The sequence below is a fragment of the Melozone crissalis genome, unplaced genomic scaffold, assembly GCF_028551555.1.
Source record: "Melozone crissalis strain CALT ecotype California unplaced genomic scaffold, PUWL_Pcris_2 ptg000014l_1, whole genome shotgun sequence".
Taxonomy (NCBI): domain Eukaryota; kingdom Metazoa; phylum Chordata; class Aves; order Passeriformes; family Passerellidae; genus Melozone; species Melozone crissalis.
In genome coordinates this window covers 16,603,563-16,626,289 of record NW_026535792.1, presented here as the reverse complement: position 1 = coordinate 16,626,289, position 22,727 = coordinate 16,603,563, and the positions used below count along the sequence as shown (strand labels likewise).

At 50.0% G+C, this 22,727-nt stretch overlaps 1 protein-coding gene across 2 annotated transcripts in view; it reads left to right on the top strand.

Moving 5' to 3' along the window:
- The window catches only part of LINGO1 (leucine rich repeat and Ig domain containing 1), a 155,767-nt gene that overhangs the window by 63,271 nt on the left and 69,769 nt on the right, over nucleotides 1–22,727 (top strand). The gene's annotated exons all lie outside the window — the stretch shown is intronic.

Sequence of the window (22,727 nt, the reverse complement as noted above, 5' to 3'; positions counted from 1 at the left end):
CCAGCACAGGAAAACATGCTCTGCACTGCAGGTCTAACAGAAAGTGGCAGATCTCAGGTAAATCTTCTTTCCAGCTATTCAGCCTAACCCCCAGGGGCTGAGGACTTTCCACACTGCTGCCTTCATTAGCCCAACTCTATTTCCTGTTCTCATTCTTCTCAATAACATCTAATCCTTTAAAGAAGCATCTGCTTTTACCTGTGTCTCGCTTTGAAAAGGCAGGTGTCTGCTAAAAAAAGCAGAAGCCTCTCTTGAAATGGAAAATGTAAACCCCCTCCCTCTGAATTATTGTAATTTTGAAATTAAGGGGCTCTCAGGCAAAGATATGGGAATAGGAATAACAGTTCTTTTATTAGAAAAAATTAAAAATGCAGTGATACAAACCACTGCCAGAGTCAGAATTGGAGCTGACACCCCCTGTGTGCCAGGGTGGTGTCCCAGCCCCATCCCGTGGGGGCTCAGCCCTCCTGCAGTGCCAGCTGTGGCTCTGCTGCAGCAGGGATCCTGCACAAGGGGGGAGTTTTCCTCTGCAGCTCCAGGGCTGCTGGAGATGGGCCTGGGCTCCCTCTGGCAATGCAGGGCAGCAGAAAGCTGCTCCTCTGGGAATGCAGGGGGCAAAGGCTGCTGGGGTGTCCCAAACCTCAGATTGGATCCAGGTAGGAATGCTTGGCTCCTCCCCTGGGCAGAGCATCTCCCCATGGGATGATGGAATTTTGTCAGCCATGGAGGGATACTCAGTGGCCATGAACAGATTATATCTCCTGGGGGGAGCATTAGTTGTGGAAGAGATAAAGAAAACTGCCCAATGGACAGAAGAGAACTGCCCCACCTCTAACAGATGGTGATAGAATACACACCCCAGCCACATCTTGAATTTGCAACATAACCTGATCCTGCAGCAAGGTCTGCAGGATCCTTGCAGGGCACTGTGTTTCCCCTCTGCATGTCTACACCTGCAGGCTTGAGGATTCAGGTGCTAGCCCTGTTTTCAAGATACTTTCCCTGAGACAGGCTGCTGGCCTTGCCTTGCTCTAACACTTTATTGCCTGTTGAATTATGAAAGCACTGCTTGTATCACCTGGCAGATGGCCACAGAGCTGCCTCTCAGCTGCTCTTTAACTCCTGACTCCCAGGTGCTGCATGCATTAGCCTGGTCTGCTCTGCAGCTGGAGCCAGCCTGTGCCCGTGGGCTGTGCCAACATGGGGTGCCAGGGCCCTGGGGAAGCCCTGGCCTTGCAGAAAGCAGTCATGCCTGGACCCTGCTCCCTTCAGGGGGCTCTGGTGCTGTACAGTGGGCAGGGGGGGTCCCCTGGGCCAGCAGCACGTGGGGCTGGACCCCCCAGTGTCCTGTAGGGAGCCCTGCCAGGCAGGACAGCCTGGCATCCCCATGTCCTGGGTCCTCGAGGCCCTCTGGTCTCTCCACAACCTGGCACTGCTAATCCAGAGCAGAAATGGGCTTCACAGGGCTCCATTGCTGCCCAATGAAGTGCTGCACTCTGTGAGCCAGGCACATCTCCTGGTACCCTTCCTCTGCCACAGAAGCACAGGGCTGCAGGGCAGTAAACCAAGGCCATGCCATTCCCCACCTTTGTTTTTTGTCTCTGATGCTGTGGGTTTGCTCCTGGGGGCTAGAACCCCACAGATACATCAACAGGAGCTGGGGCTGCACTGTAGGTGCCCAGTGACAACCAGGAGTGGGCTCAGGCAGGGTGTGATTCCCTCTTTTGCTGTCAGAAGTGATTTGTCCCTAGGGAGCTCTCACAGTCCTTGCCTTGGCACAGCCTGGTCCTCAGCCAGCGTGGTTTTGGCAAGCCAGGAGTGCCCAGGGCTGGTTGGCAGAGCTGCTCTGGTGCAGAGCTGATGGCTCAGGCTGCCCAGTGCCATCTCCTTCGTTCCCAGTGAGTGCTGGGAGAGGGTGGGGAAGGGAACTGGGCCCTTCTTCCAGCCCAGTGCTCAGTTGCTCTCTGATGGCCCATCTTGTGTTTATCCATAATTACATTGTGGTGACAGGGCTACAGTTTCCAAACCCATACACAAATGCTTAATAACCCATGGGAATGCTTTCCCATTCGTTAAGGGGCACAGGCTGGGTCCATTTCCCCTGGCCCTGCACAAGCCAAGCGTGGGGCAGCATCTCAAGGCTGGTCCCCTCTCTGCTGGGGACTTGCCCTGGAGTGACACCACCTCTTTCCCCTGCATCATCCATCAGGCACTCTGGAAATGGAGGCAGACGGTACTGGGGTAAAATTTTCCATTGGAAAATGTATTTTTTATCAAACTACATTATCAGAATCACCATGGAGCCATGGAGCCAACATTCAGGTGGGAGAATATTGAAGCAAATAATTCTGGCTTCTGTCTGTTGACAGTGTCCAGGAAATTCAAATGTGTCTCTTTGATTTGATGTGTTTTGACTTTTATGTTTTAATTTAATATCCAGGTTGTATTTAACATTTTATTATGGTTCGTGCTTGAGAAATTAAATACTTTTTTCCTTACTGCGGCAAAATTCCTGAATATTTCCCAGTGAAATGCCAGGGCTTGGGTTTTTCCTGAGTCCTGTCCTGCAGGTGATTTTGATTCACTGAGTTCAGTGCTAGACTAAACTTTTCACTTAGGAACCTTGCACAACCAGATAATGGTTTCTATTAGGCAGTTTCTGAAAATTCATGGCTTTTTGGTTTCATGTGCCTTGGCAGTACCCTGGAGCAGGTTTGGGGATCTGGGGATGCAGCATGTGGCCTTCCCTGGCATTTGGAGGTGCTGCAGAGGCAATGTAGAGGTAGATTTATTTATGGCTTTGACCAGACCACTGTCAGAATCAAGGGTGACCCCCGTGGCAGGGAGAAATGACAAGGAGGACTCCATTGACATCAGAAGGCTAATTAATTACTTTATTATACTGTATTATTCTATACTATATTACACTACATCTAAACTCAAACTGCACAAGCACTTAACCAAATCTCCTGACTGTCTCCTGACCGACTGTCAGGACACACTTTGCAGAGATTGGTCAAGAAAACAAAACACTCACACCAGAATCCAATCAAGCAAATTCCTTCAGGTAAATAATCTTCCAGCACATTCCACATGTTCCAAAACACAGGGGCAGTAAATGAGATAAGAATTGTTTTGATCTCTGTGCTTCTCCAGGAAAAACCTGAGAGAGAGAATTATGTCTCTGTTCAGAGAATGTGAATGCCACAGACCACTGAGGGATGGAGGTGTGTGGGGAGCTGTTGTGGGTCCAGTGCTGGGAGGTGGCACATCCCTCTGGTAGGATGCCAGGGGGTGCATCCCTGTCCCCTGCTGTGGGACACACACACCACTCTGCTCTCGCTGACACCATAACAGGGCAGGGGTGCCACAGACTAAAGCCTGCTTTGCACCCCCAGTGACCCCCCTGAGGGAAGGGGAGCTGTAGGCAGAGCTCAGAGAGCAGAAGAGCTGCTGCTGCTGTCGGTGCCTGCCGGCTGCTTCCATGCACGTGAGCACGTGCGCGGGTGTTTGTGCATGCATGTGGGGATAAAGCCACTTTCCAGGCAGCTCTTTTAACAACCAAATGACAGCTTGTTTGCTGCTAGGATTGCAGGCCTGCCTGGCAGAGGCTCCACAGAAGAACTTTGGAAGCTGCCGCCAGCGAATAGCCAAACACATTTGTACGGGCTCAGTCGACAGCGTGTTCCAGCCTCCAGCTCTGGCAGGGGGGGAAAAATCATCTCCCTGATATATGTGTTTCAGCACCAATTATCCAAGCCTCATTTGCTCTAGACTCACAAGACCGTGTCCCATGACATCTATTAATTGCATTAAAGATCTCTCATTATCCTAAATCTCCAGGATGCCAGGTTGGAGTGGCTCAGGCCCAGGTTTTCAGGAGGGCACACGTGTGTGAGCACACGGGCCGGAGGATGCGCCTCATTCAGGGCAGGCAGGGCAGTGGTGTGTTCCTCCCAAGCCCCTGTCCCTGGTTATTCACAGCTGGCTTGTGGCTGATCCTGGGGCTGGATGTGACACTTGGCTCAGAGCAGCCTGGCAGAGCCTCTCTTGTGGTCCCTGAGGTGTCGGTTCTGTGGGGGAAGGATGGAGGGATGCTGCCAGCACTCCGCACCACACGCCGCCAAGCATAAGCCCACTGCCCCTTCTTTGCCAAATACTTATTGTTCCTGCTTTGAACTTCTGCAGAGTGAGGTTTGCCAAGGATCCAACATGAATCATTAATTAATTCCTGGAGGGCTTTTTTTTTTAAATGTTGTTTGTTTGTTTTGAGTTTCTTTTGTTTTGCTTTTTTTTTGGTGTGTGTTGTTTTGCTTTCATAATTGAAAAGCAGGGAGAGGAAGGCAGTGTAGGTGCACAATAGCAGAGGTGCAGTCAGAATCATTTCACCATCCATGGTCAGGAGGGTGCCATGGGGGCCCTGCTTGTCCTTGCTCCTTGGGCTGGGCTGTAGTTGCTGGCTGTGTGCACCCAGATTCCTGCCCCTCATCCTGCCTGCCAGGCTCTGTGTGGGCAAACTGGCTATGAGCATCCCTCTCCCCTTGTCACCCTCGTCCTTCATCCCATGTCATGGCTGGGTCTCCTCTGGTATTCACAGTTCTAGGGGTGCCCTTTGCCAAGAGCCTTGCTGGATGCAGGGACCCTGAGGTTCAGTATGGAATTGCTTTGCTTCCTTTGGAAAGATCATTCCTTGATGAGGCCTCTGGAGGGGCTGGTGGAGGCAGAAAGCGCAGCAGGGCACCTTGGAAAGGAAAAGGCAAAAGTGAAAAGGACAGAAAGGTCTCATTAAAAGAGAAAAATACATTTTTAGTTACAGGGGCAGCCTCAGGGTTGTGGAGAGCAGAGCAGGGCAGTAAGGCCTGCTTGGAGGCTGACAATCCAACTCCATGTGCACTGTGTGCTCCAGTCCCTGACCATCCCAGTGCTGCCTTGGGCTGGGGAGCAGCAGCTGGGTCAGTCTCATGGTGCTGCAGGGACGGACAGGCCTGATCCCAGAGCTCAGGGAGCACAGCAGGAATGGGCAGCATTTGCAGTAATGCCCAGGCCCTCGAGCCTGCACGAGCTCTTGCCATTTCCACCCTCTTTCTGGTGTAATAACTTGTTCCTTATTGACATTTTTATTCTGAACACAGGGAAAATGCCAGAATGGTAATTGCTGTACATGTAAAGCAAGGCACTGTGCCATATCCTCCAGATCATTTCCTTCCCCCTTCTCCCAGCTTGTAAGGCCTACGTGGAAGTGACAGTGGCTTGGCTGGAGGGTGGGATACAGGGACCCACATGTGCCATGGAGCTGCCACCAGGTGGATGGGGACAAAGGCACTGTCCCTCCTCCACAGTGATTCACAGGGCAGTGAATAACACCAGGTCTAATTGCTCTGCTGACAGCTGCCTCCAGGAGCACTTACATCTGCAGGTATCTTGTGGTTTCTAATACCATCAGAAATCCCTCTTGCTCTCATGTTTACCAGCATGCAATTGCAACCCCTTGATGTCTGCATAACAGCTTTCCATCTCCCAGTTCCCCACAAACAGTGACAGAGCTATGACAATCAGGAAGGAGGCAGACAAGAAGTAAAAACCCACTGGGATCCAGGGAAAATGCTGTGTCCTGCAGGATGTAAATTGAAAATAGAAATGCTCTTCCCTCCCTCCACCCTGAAAGCATTTGATAAAAAGATAATGTAGAAAATGTAGAATTTTGCAAAGCTGTGGTAGCCACATTTTTTCATGCAATAAGCCAGAAAATGTTTACTGCATGAGCAGAGCAGAAGCTGTAATGTTGTAAAATGATAGTGCTGGGGAGCCATCTGCTTATTGCCTGAAGCCTGGAGTACGGGCTTTCTGCTCCTGTGTCTTGCAGAGCTGGGTGTGCACCCGTGTGCCAGGGATGCACAATGAATGTGTGCTGCCAGCGTGATTCCTCATGCCCAGGGGCTGGTCCTTCACACCTGGAGAGACCCTGGGCTGTTGTTGGGTTACAGCAGGATGGGTGGTGGCTGGAGATGGCAGGCTCTGGGGATGCAGCAGGAGGATCTGGTTCTCCAAGCAGGTAGAAAAGCAAACCTGGGGCAAACAAGCAGCCCCATGAGCTCAGGGGCTCTCAGGATGGCTTTGGAGGGGGATTTCACTGCCACAGCGCCAACAAGGGGCACATCAGAGGGCTCAGAGGGCACATCAGAGGGCTCAGCACAGCCCTCCCATGGATCTGCATCCCATGAGAGCCGGGTGCATCCCAGGCTCCTCCCGCCAAGGCCTCTGGGCCACGCCAGCACGTGGTTGCCCGTAGTTAAGTGGGGGATTATGCATGTCTGAGCAGTTGGCATTGAACTCCTAAACTCTGGAAATCAAATTGTGCCCTGCAGAAGGGCTGCCCTGCTGCTGCCGAGGTCAGGGGGATTTGTGGCTGCCTGTAAGAGAGCCAAATCTGTCTTTTCTTCCCCCGCTGAAGGTCGTGCCACAATGCCCTCAGCATCTGGCTAATCCAGCTGGTGCCCTTCACCCACACAGAGCTGCCCATCTCCAGTGCCCACCAAGGCCATGCTGACTCCACCCTGGCACCCCAGCTCACACAGGGCAGCAGTAGGGACCCCCAGACGCCCCTAAGTGTGACAGCCTGGCTGGGAGAATCAGTCTGCAAGTCTCCACTGCTGCGAATTTGGTCTGTAGCATTGTTTTGATGACAGGAGTGGTGAAATAACACCCAGGGGACAGAAGGGATACCAAAATTATGATATTGCCCTTTGGAATTATTTCACGGTCAATGTAGCTTTCCTGTCCTCACGGTGATATTTTACCCAGCCATTGCTCAGAGGATCCCTGTCTTATATTAATCCATTTCTGTTGATGCACAGAATGAAATGCTATATTCCCCCCAGCCCTCCTGCTGCCCGTTTTGTTTCCAAGCAGCAGCTCGGGCAGTGGTGCTTGCCTGCTGCTGGGAATTCTGATGGGCTGTGGCAGAGCAGGGCTGGGCTATGGATTCATTCATCCTGCTGCTCTCTCACAAGCTGCTCGTGTATTATTGATAACCCAGGGCTGAGTGATTATTACATATATAAATTTATTTTAATTCCTTACGATTGCTGCTGTGATTAAAGGCTGTGCCAGGTTGTACGTAGCCTGGTAGTGATTAGGCACTACAAGCCATGGCAGAGATAATGTGCAGGGCCTGGCTCAGTGAGGCTGACAGATGAGACAGGACTGGTTTTCCCATGCAGGGCTTTGTCCCAGACCTGCAGAGGGATTTCAGTGCCTACAGTTCCTTGGTTTCAGTTCTGGTGTGTCTGAGTGCTGGTGTTGAGCTCAATGCTGGGATGTCTCCATGCCCTGGGATTGTCTGCTCCAAGCCATGCAGGAGGAGGTGGCTTTTCCTGGGCATCCAGAAACAAAAATAAACTTTATTGTCACTTATTTCTTTCCAACCTCTCAAATTTTTCTTAGAATGATGAACTTTGGACTGGAATTATAAAGGAATCATACAACACCACAGAGTATCCTGAGTTGGAAAGGACCCCTGGGTATTGAGTTGAGTGATCTTAGGTACTTAGGCAATTAAAGATTGAGAGAAAAACCGAGGAAGATGAGGTGGCTATGCCTTCCTCACTTGCCCTACAGACACTGACCTGCAGTTTAAATGTCTCAATATCTGGCCATTAGGGCAAGCAAAGCTAATTGTGTGAGCAATTTTGTTGACTTAGTTATTCTTGTAAACATTGATAGAATCAGCTCTCCTATTCCTCAACAGGAAACACTTCCCAGCAGAAAATACAAACAAATTGCTCTTCATATCAGAGCATTTTAAAATAAAAATATCAATAAGGACCTAAGTCAAAACTGCATTTTAGATTCAACAGATTATTCAGCAGAAAACACAAAAACAATGAAGCTCCTCTGAGGATGGCAATCAGCACACGCAGACATATTGCTTTTTCAGATCACAAAATCTCAATACCCAGGATCAGTAGAAAACTAAGCAGAAAATGCTTTTTATAGGATTCAAGTTTCAATTAAATTAGAGCAGATTATTCAACAAGAAAGCCTACAAAATGAAGTCTCGGTTTATGTATTGGAAAGCAAAATGCAAATATGTTGCTTTCCGGCTCACAGGGTTTCAAACCAAAAGACAAACTTACTTTAAGTAAAAAATATTTCATTCAAATTCTGGGGGAATCGACTCAAGTAACTGATCCTCAACTGAATTATTCAGCTTTTTTATCAACAGACTTATTTCTTCCCTCTTTATTCTTAATTTGCCTATTCATAAATCCCACTGCTTTGTCAGTCATAAGAAATACTTTCCAGTGGCTTTGACAAAGCAGAAATTAGCAGGGAAGGGAGCTGGCACATAACTGCCTCACTGCAGAACGCTTCCTTGCAGCATAAGGTATTTTTCTCTTCCTGGAGCATTAATGCCAGCAGAAATCAATGTGAGATCTCAGCTCACCTCCTGCCTGATGCTCACTGCAGGGCTTCAGCCAGGCTTTGGGTCCCCTGTGGTGGCTGTGTTGGACCTGTGGTCCCCAGAACGTGTGTTGGGGGCTCCCTGTGCTGCTGCCCTCCCCTGGGTCCCTGGGGCATGCTCAGGGGAAGAGCTTGGCTTTTAGCAATGCTGAGTTGGGCCCAGAGGTCCTGCAGGGCAGGAGATTTTGCTCTTCAGCCAACAGCTCTGCTGCTCCATTTCCTTTGCTCTTAACCACTGACATCTTCTTCCCACCTGGAATTGCCTGGCTTTGACTTGGAGTCATTGGATCTCATTCCGTGAGCTTGTGAGGGTCGTGGGTGTTTCTAAAGGAAACACCAGTGACCATAAATATTTCTTTTTGATCTGCAGGCATCAACCTCTGGTGATCTGAAGAAGATTACAGCAAGAGTTTGAGTCAGAGCGGTAGAGCTAGATGAAAATCTTAGTTCTGTAATTTTACGAGGAAATGGGAAATATTTTAACAGGAAGATTAAATGTATCTTTAAAAACAGAACTTAAAAAGAAGAAAGGGATTTGTTCAATTGACACACAGGAGGAGTTGTAGGAACCTTAGAAACAATTTGTAAAACCTCATTAAATAGGAGAATGTTCTGCAAATCCATCCAGTTTTCCCGAAGAACTTTGCTCCTTCTGTCTGCAGCGATTTATTGCTGTGTCCATAGAGCAGTGACCAGCTGCAGGCCCCACGGGCTGCATCCTGGCACCCTGGGGGTGTGATGTGGGATACAAAAGCAGTCAGGTTTTTTTCCCCTCATAACCAGTGATTCTCCCAGTTTTCCTGTGAGGGTCATGTTAGTGGAAGGGATAGAAAGAGCAGTGGATGCCTTAGGACAGAGGTGTGACTTTGAGGATGATCTTCTTCTGCTCTGGAAACATCACCTCGTGTCTCTGCTGCAAAGTGGCTTCTTTTCCTCATCTCCTTGTTCTGAGGTGCCCCAGAAGGGCCATGGGGATGGTTTTGCCATTCTCCCCTCTCTCAGGAGCAGGCTGGGAGGGCACAGTGAGGAGCTGCAGAGTAAGGGGTGGTTGCCAGAGAAGCAGTGCAAGGGGTGGCAGCTGGGATGGGGCGCCCTGTGAGTGGGAATGCACCCCCAGCCTGTCCAGCCCTGCTGTGGGTGCGCAGTGTGCTGCAGCCTCCTGGGATGTCAGGGGAACACTGCAGGTTTTGGGAGCAGCTCAGAGAGCAGCTGGGGTTTCTGGCATCTGGGAAGCTCTTGAAGATGGTTTACATGCTTGACAGGCACTTGGATGTGCTGCTGCTGGAACAGGGATGTCCCTCCACTTTCCTCTCCCTTCTTTCTTGTGTGGGGGTGAGGGTTCCCCACCCTTTGGTGCTCCAGCTGTGAGGGAGACTCCCTGCACAAGGAGTCTGGGGAATGGCACAGCTCCAGGCTTTTCCTGGCAGTGTCCCAGCCTTCCCCAGCGGGCTGGCAAGGCGACCTTGACTCCTCAGACCCTGTAGCTGCTGCTGCTGCTTAGCACTGTCTTCATGCTTCTCTAGCCTCCTTCTCTCTGGTGGCAGAGGATATAGATGTGGGGGAGAAGGTTTCTTATCAACCTCCTTAAGAGATTGCAATGTCCATCTGAGGGTGGCAGCAGAATGGAACCCCAGCCCAAATCCCCTTCCTCCTGTAACCTCTGCCTTGTGCTCACAAGGGAAGGGCTGTATAAGGTACCACACAGCAGAGGGGCTGGGATTCTCTCAGGGTGGAGCTTTATTCAACCCTCAGCACTGCTGAACTGGTGGCTTTTAGGTCTTGTTTTGGAGCTAGGGGACAGCTCAACTTTTGCTGGAAGGAAGGGCCAAAGCAGAGGACAGGGGCTGCCCATGGTCTGGGGGAGCTGGGGAGGAAGAGGGAGACAGAAGGGAAGGGAGGGGAGATAAAAGAGCTGCTTCTCCATCTCAGTCCCCATGAGGGTGGCTGGAACAGCCCCCAGTGTCCTTTCCCTGCAGAGCTCCCTGCTCCACCAGGAGGGAATGAGAAAGCAATGTCAAATATATGTTTGAAATGTCAACAGAAGGGCCCTGCAAGATTGACTGTAGTCGCGTGATATATTTCATTCTTTCTCTCCTTATGAAGAGAGACGTTGTTCTGGATGACAGATAAATTCAGGGGGAACAGGGCAAGGGAGGAGGGGGCAGAGGGGGAAGAAGTGTGCAGGGAGAGGGAGGCACCGGCTGTCTCCCCCTCTCACTGTACCCCTCACAGGGTCCCTTTTACTCATCATGGCAAATATGGGCTCTAGCTTCATTATGTCAGCCTCCTTTATTTCTAGCAGCTTATTTTCCCTTTCTGCTGCTTTTTATCTCTGTATAGATGCCTGTTGCAAAGCCCACCTGCACTCTGCCCCCCACCCAGCCCCAAACTCTGCACAGCCCATCCCAAAGCATGGGGACACCAGTGGTGGCACAGGGCCCTTGGTGGGACAACCACGAGGGAGGCAAATGTGACACTGTCTTGGTTTGAAAAGACAGGAGTCTGCTCAGGAAGGCAGGAGCCCTCAGTGAAATGGAAAATGTATACCTCCTCCCTCCAAATTATTGTAATTTTGAAATTAAAGGGCTCTCAGGCAAAGATATGGGAATGGGAATAACAGTCCTTCATTAGGAAAATTAAAAACACTAATGCAATAGTACAAATAAAAAAAAATACCCAAACCACTGCCAGAGTGAGAACAGGCCCTGTCCCCTGTGTGCCAGGGCGGTGTCCCAGCCCCATCCCGTGGGGGCTCAGCCCTCCTGCAGTGCCAGCTGTGGCTCTGCTGCAGCAGGGATCCTGCACAAGGGGGGAGTTTTCCTCTGCAGCTCCAGGGCTGCTGGAGATGGGCCTGGGCTCCCTCTGGCAATGCAGGGCAGCAGAAGGCTGCTCCTCTGGGAATGCAGGGGGCAAAGGCTGCTGGGGTGTCCCAAACCTCAGATTGGATCCAGGCAGGAATGCTTGGCTCCTCCCCTGGTCACAGTGGGATGATGGAATTTGATCAGCCATGCAGGGACACTCAGTGGCCATGAACAGAAGAGATCTCTTGGAGGGAGGGTTGGCTGTGGAAGAGATAAAGAAAACTGCCCAATGGACAGAAGAGAACTGCCCACCTCTAACAGATGGGAAATAGAATACACACCCCCAAACAATATCTTACAACCCAGCACAGACACAGGGGTAGTGACCAGGACAGCATTTTCCTAGACCTGAAGGTTTTATGCTGCCCAAGAGTTTGGTCTTTCTTTCCAACATGGGGTCTGATGCTGGAGATCCAGGGAGACAACCAGAGAGGGCAAGGAAAGCATTCCCCTTATCTGCCCCCTACTCAGCACCATCACCTGCTCTGCTTCCAGAGGCACTGTGCCTGTCCCTCTGCCTGCTGAGGGGAGCAGGGGGACACCCAGGGCTCCATGGCACCTTGCCCTGCCATCAGCACATGGTGACAGTGACAGCTGATCTGGTGGCTCTCCCTCACTCCCACCAGGGCTGGCACTGTGAGTGGGACAGGGCTGGATGTCTGCAGAGAAGCTCACCTGGAGCCTCCAGCATCTGGGAATGGCAGTAACAGCCACAATCCTACTGAGGCCATGTGAGTGAGGCCAGAAGTGGCTCAGGAAGCATCTCCCCACCCCTGCAGCTCCTGAGATAGAAAAGAAGTGAGTTCCCACCAGCATCAGAGATGAAAAATTCCAATATCAATAAAAGAATAAAAAAATCTTGAAAGCCCTCCTTTTGATTCCACTGAATAAGGGTTTTTAAATATGCTTTCAAAACATTTTGATAGTTGCTTTTCGTTTCTAGTTCTTTTTTGCAAACTATAAATTATCTGAGATTTATTAACCTAAAAATTGATTCTTTCTTATTTCAAATGTGTCAAAAATGGGACATTTTGACTTTTTGAGCCTTTTTCCAGGATTTTTGTGAAGCGGATAATTTGTCACAATTGATCCTTTTTTGAGAGGCTTTGAATTTCAACAAACTGGTATTTACTGCTGAAAACACAGCGAGCTGACAAATTCCCAAACCAGCCACTGTGATTTCAGGTTTCCAGAGCAGAGTGGAGGAAGGTTTAGGTACATGACAAGGAGCTTTGGAGCCTGGGTGGGGATGCATTCTGAGAACGGGCAATTCCTGGACTTTTCCAGCTCTCTGTGCAGAGACCTGGAGCACTCCAGTGTCCCCTCCTGAGTCCCCCTGGGACACAGGAGCAGAACAGCTCCATGACTCCACTTGCAGCTCCCCACAGAAACCACAAGCACTGGCATCACTGGCATCCATGCTGCTGGACTCACTGCAGCGTTAAACCTTGATAAATGCTTTTAATATTTAATTGGTCTTTAAAAAACATAAATAGGCAGGATATTAAATGCAACTCCTCAGGCAGAGTAAGGCGAGTAATGAATGTTACCCACGACTGGTGGCATCTGCAAAATGCTCTTTTAGTGTGGTTTCAAACCAAGGGCTTGGGAGGTGTTTCCTGCTCTTGTTTCCCAGCTGGAGTTTGTGGGTGCTCAAACATGGGAGTTTCACTTTGGAAATGGAATGTGGGATTCCTTACACACCCTCCACTGTGTCTGCTGACAAGGCCAGCAGATGTTCTCCTGCTCCAACCTCTGTCTGTGGCCTCAGCCAAGCAGGAGGTGGGAGTTCCAGCCATTAAAAACTGTTTCCTAAGGGTCCAGCAGTTTTTGTGCCGTTTGCACTAGTAGGTGGGGGCAAAAAGCACTGGGAAGCTCAGACTGGAATAAGGCCACAGAGCCAAATTAGGGCTCTGAGTCGCAGAGCACAGGGCACACTGCAAGTTGCATCTGCTCAGAATGTTGCAGGATTTGCCCACAAATTCCCACCTCCAGCTGTGACAGGTTTTCAGAGGGCTTCAGCTGCAGCACCACATGTCCTGGAGTCACTCCATGCCTTGGGAAGTGAGGTCCACTGCCCCACTGTGACATGAGGTCACAGTCCTGGGCTTCAGCCTGGCTGTGGGCAAGTTATGGGCTCTGCAGTGGTGTACAGGCAGGTAACCCTTGGGAAAACAAAAACAAAGCCCTACTCAAATCCCTTTTGAAGTTCACTGGAGGTTCAGCTAGGCAGGAACAGCACATTTAGGTTTTAGGGGAAGCTGGGGTTCAGTCATGATCCCCTCAGCAGCAGTCCTCCCAGGGAAGGTGGCAGTGATGAAAAGAGCATGCTGCCCTGCCATCTCCAGCACACGTGTGCAACCACTCCAGTGTCACCAGCACGAGTGGTGGGTGAACCTCTGCCCATCTGCAGGCTGATTTTTCAATCAGAGGAGCACTCAAGCTGCCCAGAGTTCAGGTACTTGTCTCTCTGATGCCACTCCAGTGAGTTCAAGTGGCCTGATGATCCCAAGGGAAGAAGCTTTGCTGTGGAGTTGCTGTTGCCTGGGCTCTTGGGCTGGGGGTGGCACCAAAATAGCCACTCTTCCAGCTCAGCTCCTTGTTGTTCACCCACAGCAGTGTCTGAGCCACCATCAGCTGCTTCTAAATATGGAGAAATGCTGCAGGCCTTCAGCAGCTACGCTGGGGAGCTGCTGCTAAACGCCCTGGAATAATGATCCTGCTGCTGGGAGGCCCTGGAAGAACAGAGGAGACAGGAGGGAGCGGAAGCAGCAGCCACAGCAGTAATAACCGAGGAGCAATCCAGCAGGGAAGGGCTTTGATCTCAGGGCTGGCAGACAGGTCTGCTGTCTGCAGGGGATTTCTCCTGCACAGGTTGTGGAAGGATCAGGGTTTGTTGGAGGGAAGTAAGAGGCAGGAGCTACACCCCACCCACACGGTATTGTGCCCACCTCAGCCATGTTCTGTGTGCAGCAGGGACATCCCTGCATGGTCACATCCCTCCAGATGGAGTGGGTGGCTGCAGGTCTGCATCAGCCCTGTCCCACTGCCACCCAGTGCCAGCCAGCAGGGCAGCAATTCCCAGCCAGGAGACACACACACTGCACCTTCTCCTCTCATGGAGCTCCTCAGAACCCACCCAGCGCAAGATGGAAGCAGCCCCTGCAGTCCTTCAGGAAATGGAAGCATCTCTCTGCCTTTTCCTTTCTCTATTTCCTCTTTGTTTCATTTCTGTTCTCCCTCCTCTGCAGAACCAAAACATTTTGGAGACTCTGCACTCCGTGCTAGCCTATTATTCACAGAACCTCCTATCTCCCTGCTTCAGGATGCTGCCTGGATCCGACCAATTACCAGCTCCCTTGATGTATAACACCATAAAACCCTTAACCTCATTATAGAAAATTTCTTTTGAATGGCCTTTAAAAACCATCTCATTACACAGGAAGAACTGTAATTACCTTTAACGAGACTGAGATATTGTGCGAGCAAGTGCGTTTGGGCTGTCAAAACAGGAGCAGTGGGAGATCATCTCCAGCCGTTTTCGCCACAAGGGCAAACACTTTGTAATTCCCTCCCCTGCGTGCTCCTCATCCTGGCCCTCCCCCTGCCCCTCTCTCCTCCTTTCTCCAGCCTTCCCTGGGCAAACACAGCTGCTCATGGGGCTCTGCTTCCCAAGGCAAAGCACATCTTCCCCAGATTTTCTCTGAAGCTGTGGGTGTGTGCAGTGTCAGCAAGGCTCTCACTGTGGATGCTCTCAGAGGGCCTCTGTTGCTATGAATGGCACGTGAGCAGCTTTGTGATTCCAGCTTTATTGGAAACACTCGAGGCAGGGGAGCCATGGGGGTGTGCACTCACCAGTGCTGCTCCCAACATGGCATGGAGGGTCTGGCCTGGTGGAGCTGCGTCTTCTGGCCTGTTGGTTTCAGATCCCAGTCCTTATACTGCTCCTGGCCTGCTCTGGTTAGGGTCGTTAGGAAAATTAATCCACAAACACCAGAGGTTAATGTCCAAAAAGGTGACAGAGGAGTCCTTTTTGGCTTTATTCGAATAAAGGGAGAGGCCATGGGGCATTCCCCAGGGATCTCTCAGATTTTTGGAGGACACAGCCTCCTTTTTATCCCAATTTCCCAGACACATTTCCCTTCTCTCTTTCCCCATTTCTGAGGTACTTGAGAGGTTCAGACTCCCTGATATGCCTGATACTGAAGATTTCCCTCTAATGTATAACCCTCCTTTTAATTTTTAATTCTTATGGAATTTAGGTTTTTTTCCCCATTGGTTGCGGTACTTGAGAGGTTCAGACTTCCCAGAACACCTGATACCAAAGATTTCCCTCTAATCTATAACCCTCCCTTTTAATTTTTAATTTTTAGGGAATTTAGGGGGTTTTCCCCATTGGCTGAGGTACTTGAGAGATACAGACTCACTGATATGCCTGATACCAAGATGCCCCTCTAATGTATAACCCTCCCTTTTAATTTTTAACTCTTATGGAATTTGGGCTTTTTCTTTCCCATTGTTTCTTTCATCTTTCAATGTCTAATTTCATTTATCAGCAAACCTAAAGTTTATTTGTAAAGGAAAATATCTTTTTCCATTCATCAATCAGAATCCTTCCCACTGTTTCTTTTATCTCCCAGTGCTGGTTTTATCTACCAGCAGACCCACAGCTTGTTTGGAAAGACAAATCCACCATTCCTCTCAGGGTGACGAAGGTGAAAAATTCTGACTAGGGTCTTTGATGTTGTCTTATGTTCTCTCTGGTTACAGGTGTTGTTTCAATTCTTTATTTGCATGGTGGTTCATTGTTCTAGGGGTTTTCTCTAGGTAATCCTTTTCTGCCAAGTCTTATGGGAGTTTCATATTTGCGTGTTAGGTTGTAATCTCCTCCATGGTCTCGGGTGGTTTGCCATCTTAGATGAGAGTGGGAGCAGTGGGGATTCACATAACTACAAACATCTAACAAGTAAAGGGGATCTTATACAACTATAAAATATTGAACAATCACCTAAGAGGGATTGACATAACTATAGAACATTCAACTAACATTGGAACTTCATATTAACTTCTTCAGCAATGAACTTTATATTTATATTGGGTCTGCTGGTAGATAAAACCAGCACTGGGAGATAAAAGAAACAACGGGAAGGAGTACACTGATTGGTGAATGGAAATAGATATTTGCTTTTACAAATAAACTTTAGGTTTGCTGATAAATGAAATTAGATATTGAAAGATGAAAGAAACAATGGGAAAGAGAACCCCTTAGATTCCATAAGAGTTAAAAATTAAAAGGGAGGGTTATAGATTAGAGGGAAATCTTTCGTATCAGGCATATCAGGGAGTCAGTACCTCTCAAGTACCTCAGCCAATGGGGAAAGAGAGAAATGAAATGAGGCCAGGAAATTGGGATAAAAAGGAGGCTGCATCCTCCAAAATTGGAGAGATCCCAGGGGAACGCCCCATGGCCTCTCACTTTATTGGAATAAAGTAAAAGACTCCTCTGTGTCCTTTTTGGACATAAACCTCTGGTGTTTGTGGATTAATTTTCCTAACAATATCAATTCCCTCAGCAATGTATTCTCTACATCTGTGGTCCCTGCACTCAGGGCTGGGCTTGGCCAAGTGCAGCCAAGAAGGTGATGATGTGGCTCCTGGGACATGCCACCGCCACAGCTGAGGGATGACAACTTTCTCAAGCAAAACCATCTGGTGTGACAGGGAGGGCTGAGGGTTGGCCTTCACCAGCAAGGAAGAAAAACACCTTTTTGTCGGGCAGACCAATCTCTGCTCCTTCCAGCTGTGGTCTCTAGTGATGTGAAGGGCAGGGGTGTGTCCCTGAAGTCTCTTGGGATTTGGCTCTTTGTTGCCATGATGCAGCTAATCTCTGGAGGGGTTAAGTTTTTTTCCTTTCTGCATATGTGTGACTCAGATGAAGATTTTTTTTTTCCAAACAAAAATTTTTCGTTTCCATCTGTCACTAATGTCAAGGCACTCCTTTGCCCAGATCCATTTTTTTTAAAAAGAAAAAAAAATGTAACATTATTTTAGAAAAATCTGAGTAGTGTTGCCAGAGCAGTGATATGTTCCCTTCTTCTGAAGATGTTTCAGTGTTAACCCCTGGTGTTCATCCTCAGGGCTTCCCCCACCGGGCAGCTCTGTCTCCTTCTCCTGTTCTCTCCTGGGCTGTTTCTGGCTGTTGCCTCTTTATTTTTGTCTTTTATTATTTCTACCTCTGGGTCGGGGTCTTTTTTTGGGTGTGTTTTAGTATTTACAAAGAAGCTCAGGAGAGAGAGCTCAGCTGGCACGAGTCAAGCTAATTGGTCACAGCTGCTGTTGCCCTAATTGCCCTAATCACCCACACCTGCTCAGAGCCCTATTTAACCTCAGGACTGGCCCCTTCACCCTCTTCCAGAGCTCCATGGTAGGTGGATATGTGTTCTGGGGCTCCAGCCTGTGCATTTTGTGGCCTCGTTTGTTGCTGTTGGGGACCTGGCTGCAGCTCCCACCTCCTCCTGTTGTTTTTGGAGCCATGGGCATGTGCCCCATCACAGAGGGCACCTCTGCTCCTGGGCTGCCCTCCCTGACAGGACAGCCAGCACTGCGCCCTGCTGCTCTGGGGACACCTTTCTGCTGCCAGCTGGTGAGTTCTGGCCCCACAGGAGGGGAGCTCCTGCTGTTGGAGCCTCTGTCTGTGAGAAGGGTTCACTCCTGGGGCTCCCCATTGCCTGGGGAGCAGGCAGAGGGAGTGCCAGTGTTACACAGAGGGGGAGTCCTGCTTTATTTTGTGAAAGGTGGCTTTGCTGGACTGGGGTTGAGAAAAGGCTGGGAGGAAGCTGTGTGCTGACCCTGCTGCCTGCCAGCAGGGCTGGTTTTTCCCTTCATCCCCCTGAATGCCTTGAGGGAGGCCTGGACTCACTGTCTCCTCTTACATACACTGTGAAAAACGCTAATTACTTATTTTTAAAATTGTAAAAGTTTAATAGTAATAAAATGGTTATAAAAATAGCAATATAGTTAGAGTAATAATTATTTGGACAGTTTGGATTAGGACAATATGAGACAATAGAAACAAAGAGTTATGGATGTCTGGGTACCTCTTTCTGGGCAGCACGAGCCTGAAAAAGGACACACATTAACAGAGGATTAACCCTTAAAAACAACAGCCTGTTGCATATTCATACACCTCATATATGATGCATAAATTCCATTCAAACACAGAATTCTGTCTGGTCAGTGTCAGCTTCTTCCTATTAATCCTAATGGCATCTTCAGGGCTGAACAAGGTGGGAAGAAGTTGATTTCTTCTGATAATGGAGCAATAAATTCTCTTTCTCTGAAAGATTTAGGTGTCCTGTGGCTGCTATCTGGTGCGAGTACCTCATTCCTTTCTTAAAAAATATCCCACATATATAGTTTCTATTTTAGCATTGTTATAAAACTATATTTAACACACTACTTAAAAAAATTAATACAGCATAACTTTCTAACTTAACACATAGAATATTCATTTTAATATTTGCAAAAAGCCAATTGTAATATATGCATTTTTCACATCCACCAAAGATGGCTAATAATCACCTTGGGTAGCTGCCTTCTCTGTCCTGTGTGTGTGTGCCAGAGGCTCTGGAAAATGATCTCTGTGCTTCCCCTACCTAAGCAGCAGCCTCGGGGCTGTGGCAGCAGTCAGGGCATTTCTGCAGCCTTCCTGCTGCTCTCTGTGCTGTAGGAACACAGCCCTGCCTTGGGCTTTTGTGACAGGAGGTTTTACTGGAGGCTCTGTGCCAGGGTGGCCAGGTCCCCTTGCAGCAGCACTGGTGTGTTTGGGAGCAGGGATGGGTGTGGTGCATCCTCAGGACCCCTGCAGCAGGAGCTCTGTCTCAGAGGGTCCCTGGGCAGCAGGTGCTGGTGGGTGTGCAGCTTGTGTTGGCTGAGGAGTGTTCCTGTCCTGCTCCAAGCACCCTCCGGAGAGGGCTCTCTCAGCCTCCATGTCTCTGACCTTTTCAGTGTCGTGCAATAGCATTGGCTGTGGAGCTGCTCGCTGTCTAATGAGCCTGTGGGGATTGGGGGGAAATGGGCAGCCAATAAAAATATGGAATATTGAAAAGGTCAGAGCTATTTGGTGGGGACACAATAACTCACCAAACTTCTCGGGCGTTGCATCTCTGGCTGCCAGCCCCTGGTGTGTGCCTGAGTGCAGGGGCTGGGGGCTGCATTGCATGTGCTCCTGGGGCAGGGCTGAGCTTTCCAGCTGTGCCAGGGCCTCTGTGGGTTGGCACATTGGCTGCACCTCTGCAGGAAGGGCTGGAGAAACCCTTGTACAGAAGGAGCCTTCAGAACTTGGGCTTTACTTGCATCTCTATGAAGAGAGAGGCAAGCCTGTGGTCAGGATGTTCTCTAGCATTGCTGGCAGGCCCCTGCCATGATTCCCCCAGCAGGGAGCTGGGTGCCAGGGGCCTGTTTGAGGTTGTTTCAGTGTTGTGCTCTGGATCTGTGCCCCAGGTGTCGCAGGCAGGGAGCACAGACCTTGTGAGAGCACTTGCTGGGGCTCGGGGTGCATTCCTAATTGCCAGCAGCTGAGAGTGCATTCCGAGTCAGCTGTGGCTTTCCTGTGCCCCTCCTACTTGCTAACAAGGGCAAAGCTCTCATGCAAAGCTGTGCTGATTTAGCAAACCTGTGCCTTGTGGGGGGGTGGGGAACATGTATCCAAAAGTTCCCAAACTGACTCCATTTCTCCAGAGTTAGCACCGAGGGGAGTCTCCCCTCTCTGCCTCTGACCCCTTTTAGTCCTCAGCTCTGTCCCAACACATCTGTCAGCTTGTCCTCTGCCACAGGCTGCTGCCTGGGGGAGACCTCACCTCTCCAGCCAAGGTGCCTCTGATGGCCTCTGTGGTGGCAGAGCAAGGCCAGTGATCTTGCCATATGCCAGGTGCCAGGAGCAGAGGGAGAAAAAGGTCTTTTAAAAGCCACCGCACCATTTCACCTTACCAAAGTTGTCATGACAATGCAACACTGAGGGCTTTGTGACAGCCCTGTGCCCCAGTGCTGGCCACTGGGAAACCCCAAAGAGCACTTTGTGCAGCCCCCTTTCCTGTAGGCAAGAGGCATTTGGAAATGACAACTCATTGAGCTTAGCAGTAAAAATTTAAGTTCTGGGAGTGAAACCAGAGCAGCGGGGGGAAAGTGCATGTTGGTGCCAGGACTGAGCACTGGCACAGCAGCAGGTCTCACCCTGGATGCTGATTCTTCTGCAGACTCTGTGCTCAGCAGTTGTGACTTGGGCAGGTTTCTGGCAGAGGAGACAGTGCTTTGTATGCTTTCTTTGGTTAGATGTGATGGTTGGAATATTCTGTGTGCCCAGCTCCTGTGTGTGCCCTGACCCCAGCTGCGTGCATTGCGGGTGTCTGCCCAGCCTGGTGCTTTTTACAGCCCTTGGCTTTGTTATTCCAAGTGCTGGTGTGGTGTCCTGGGGACAGTCTGTGTGATGTGTAGTTCAGTAAATATGTAATGGGGTGTTTTAGGGCTTTATTGCTTCTATGCAGCACTAATGTAATGCCATTTAGAGAGCTCTGGCACACCCATCAGCAGCTCAAGTGGAGCAAAGGAAGGATGTTCTTCCTCTCCAAGCCCATCATCTTCCCCACTTGATGCTCTCAGCCTTGATATAGTGGTCTAAAGGTGACAACTTGTCTCTGTGAGCACTCTGAAAAGCAGGCAGTGGGATCATTAGAAATGACTGTGGATTGGCCCTGGTTTAAAAGGGAGCAAAATATTTGGCCAAAGTCCCATTGGAGCATTTTCAGCTATTGTGAAAGCCTTCTGCTAGACAACTTGTTTCTAGAGTTCCTACCAGAATTGGGCTGGTGGGTTTCAGATCACCTCTGTGAGGAGCTGCAGGTGCTCTGTGGGGCTTTAGCCAGCCTAGGAGGTGTCACCAGGCCTCAGCTGAGTGTTGGATGGGGTTGGAAACACTGCCTTGCCTGGCATTCCCCTGCTGCAGGGCAGGACTTGGCTCTTGTTCCTCCCTGTGCCCATTTTGGCAGGGCTGCTGCCCAAGAGCAAAGCCTGTTCTGTGCCCTTGTGCCCCTGTCCCACACTCAGCACTGGAGCTGGGGCTCCCCTGTGGGTGGGTGCTCCCTCTGGGTTGTAGGGGTGCTGTTATTCTGGATTGGCACCTCAGCAATTTGGGCCCCTGGCACTTAATAACTGCAGTACCTAATTTTAGTGTAATGGCACTCATTCAATCTGCTGTTCCCAGAATGTGCAAGTGACATAAATTAATGTTACACAGAAAAAGTCAAGTTTCTAGTGTGAGATCAATAGATCATAATGTGGTGATATTTGAAAATACATCTTATTAGCAGTTCATATTTTGGCACTTTCCATGGATTCCCACGAGCTCCCTTCCCTGCTGCCCCAGGGAGCTGATGTGCATGTGGTTGCTGACAGCATCAGCAGTCCTGTGAGATGATCCTGCCTGTGCTGGATGTCACTTAGTGGCTTTTATCCCTTGGGAAATGAATGGAAAGAGGTTGGAGTGCTGTTGGTCGCTGCAGGGCAGAAGCAGGAGCCTTTGGCATCTTGCAGCAGTTATGAGAGGAGCTTTTTTCTGAGCTGGCTCAGGCTGCCCAGGCAGGCAGAGTTTGCAGGGTGCTGTTGTGAACCAGCCTGAAGAGAAAAGTGAGGCAGGGTGGGAGCCCATGGCTGCTCTCCTGTCCTGGATGAAGGCAGAGCTGCACTGGGAGGATGCTGAGCACACTGTGTGAGCTGGGCTGTGCCTCTGGGTAGGTGAGCAGGGCTTTTGAGCTTTCAGAGCCCAAACAGCACCACTTACTGCACTGAGGAGGAAAAGTAATGTGAGGGGCTCCCCATGGCAGGGCATGGCTTTGCCTCAGCCCCCAGCTCCTGGGGCCTCTGCAGAGGTGTTTGACAGCTCAAAGTGACTTCCTTGGGGCCAGGGCTCAGGGTAAAGGCTGGCTGTGTTCTGTCTGGGGTCTCCAGTTACTCCTGTGCTTGTCTCGTCCTCCCCATGTGCAGGAGATGGGGCTGGGTTGATTTGTCTGCATGAGTCAGGCTCTTTGGCAAGGGGCTCAGAGCTGAGTTTTGCAGCCAGCTGTAAAAATATCCCTCGAGGGCATGTGCACTGCACCTCTCCCCTCCCAGCCTTGTGCTGCTTCCTCCTCCTCGGGAGGAAGCTAATCTCCTCTGCAGAGCTCACCATCAGAGCAGATTAGAGCAGCTCCCAGCTCCTCTGGTGCTGCAGAGGGATTGCCAGGATCAGAGGTTTGGGCTGGAGCTGTGGGGATGATCCCTCTTTCTGTGAGCCTGGGTGGGAAAGGTGCTGTGCAGCCATTCTGCTGGAGAAGATGCACTTGCCTCTGGTCCCCAGAGCCAGCAGAGCTG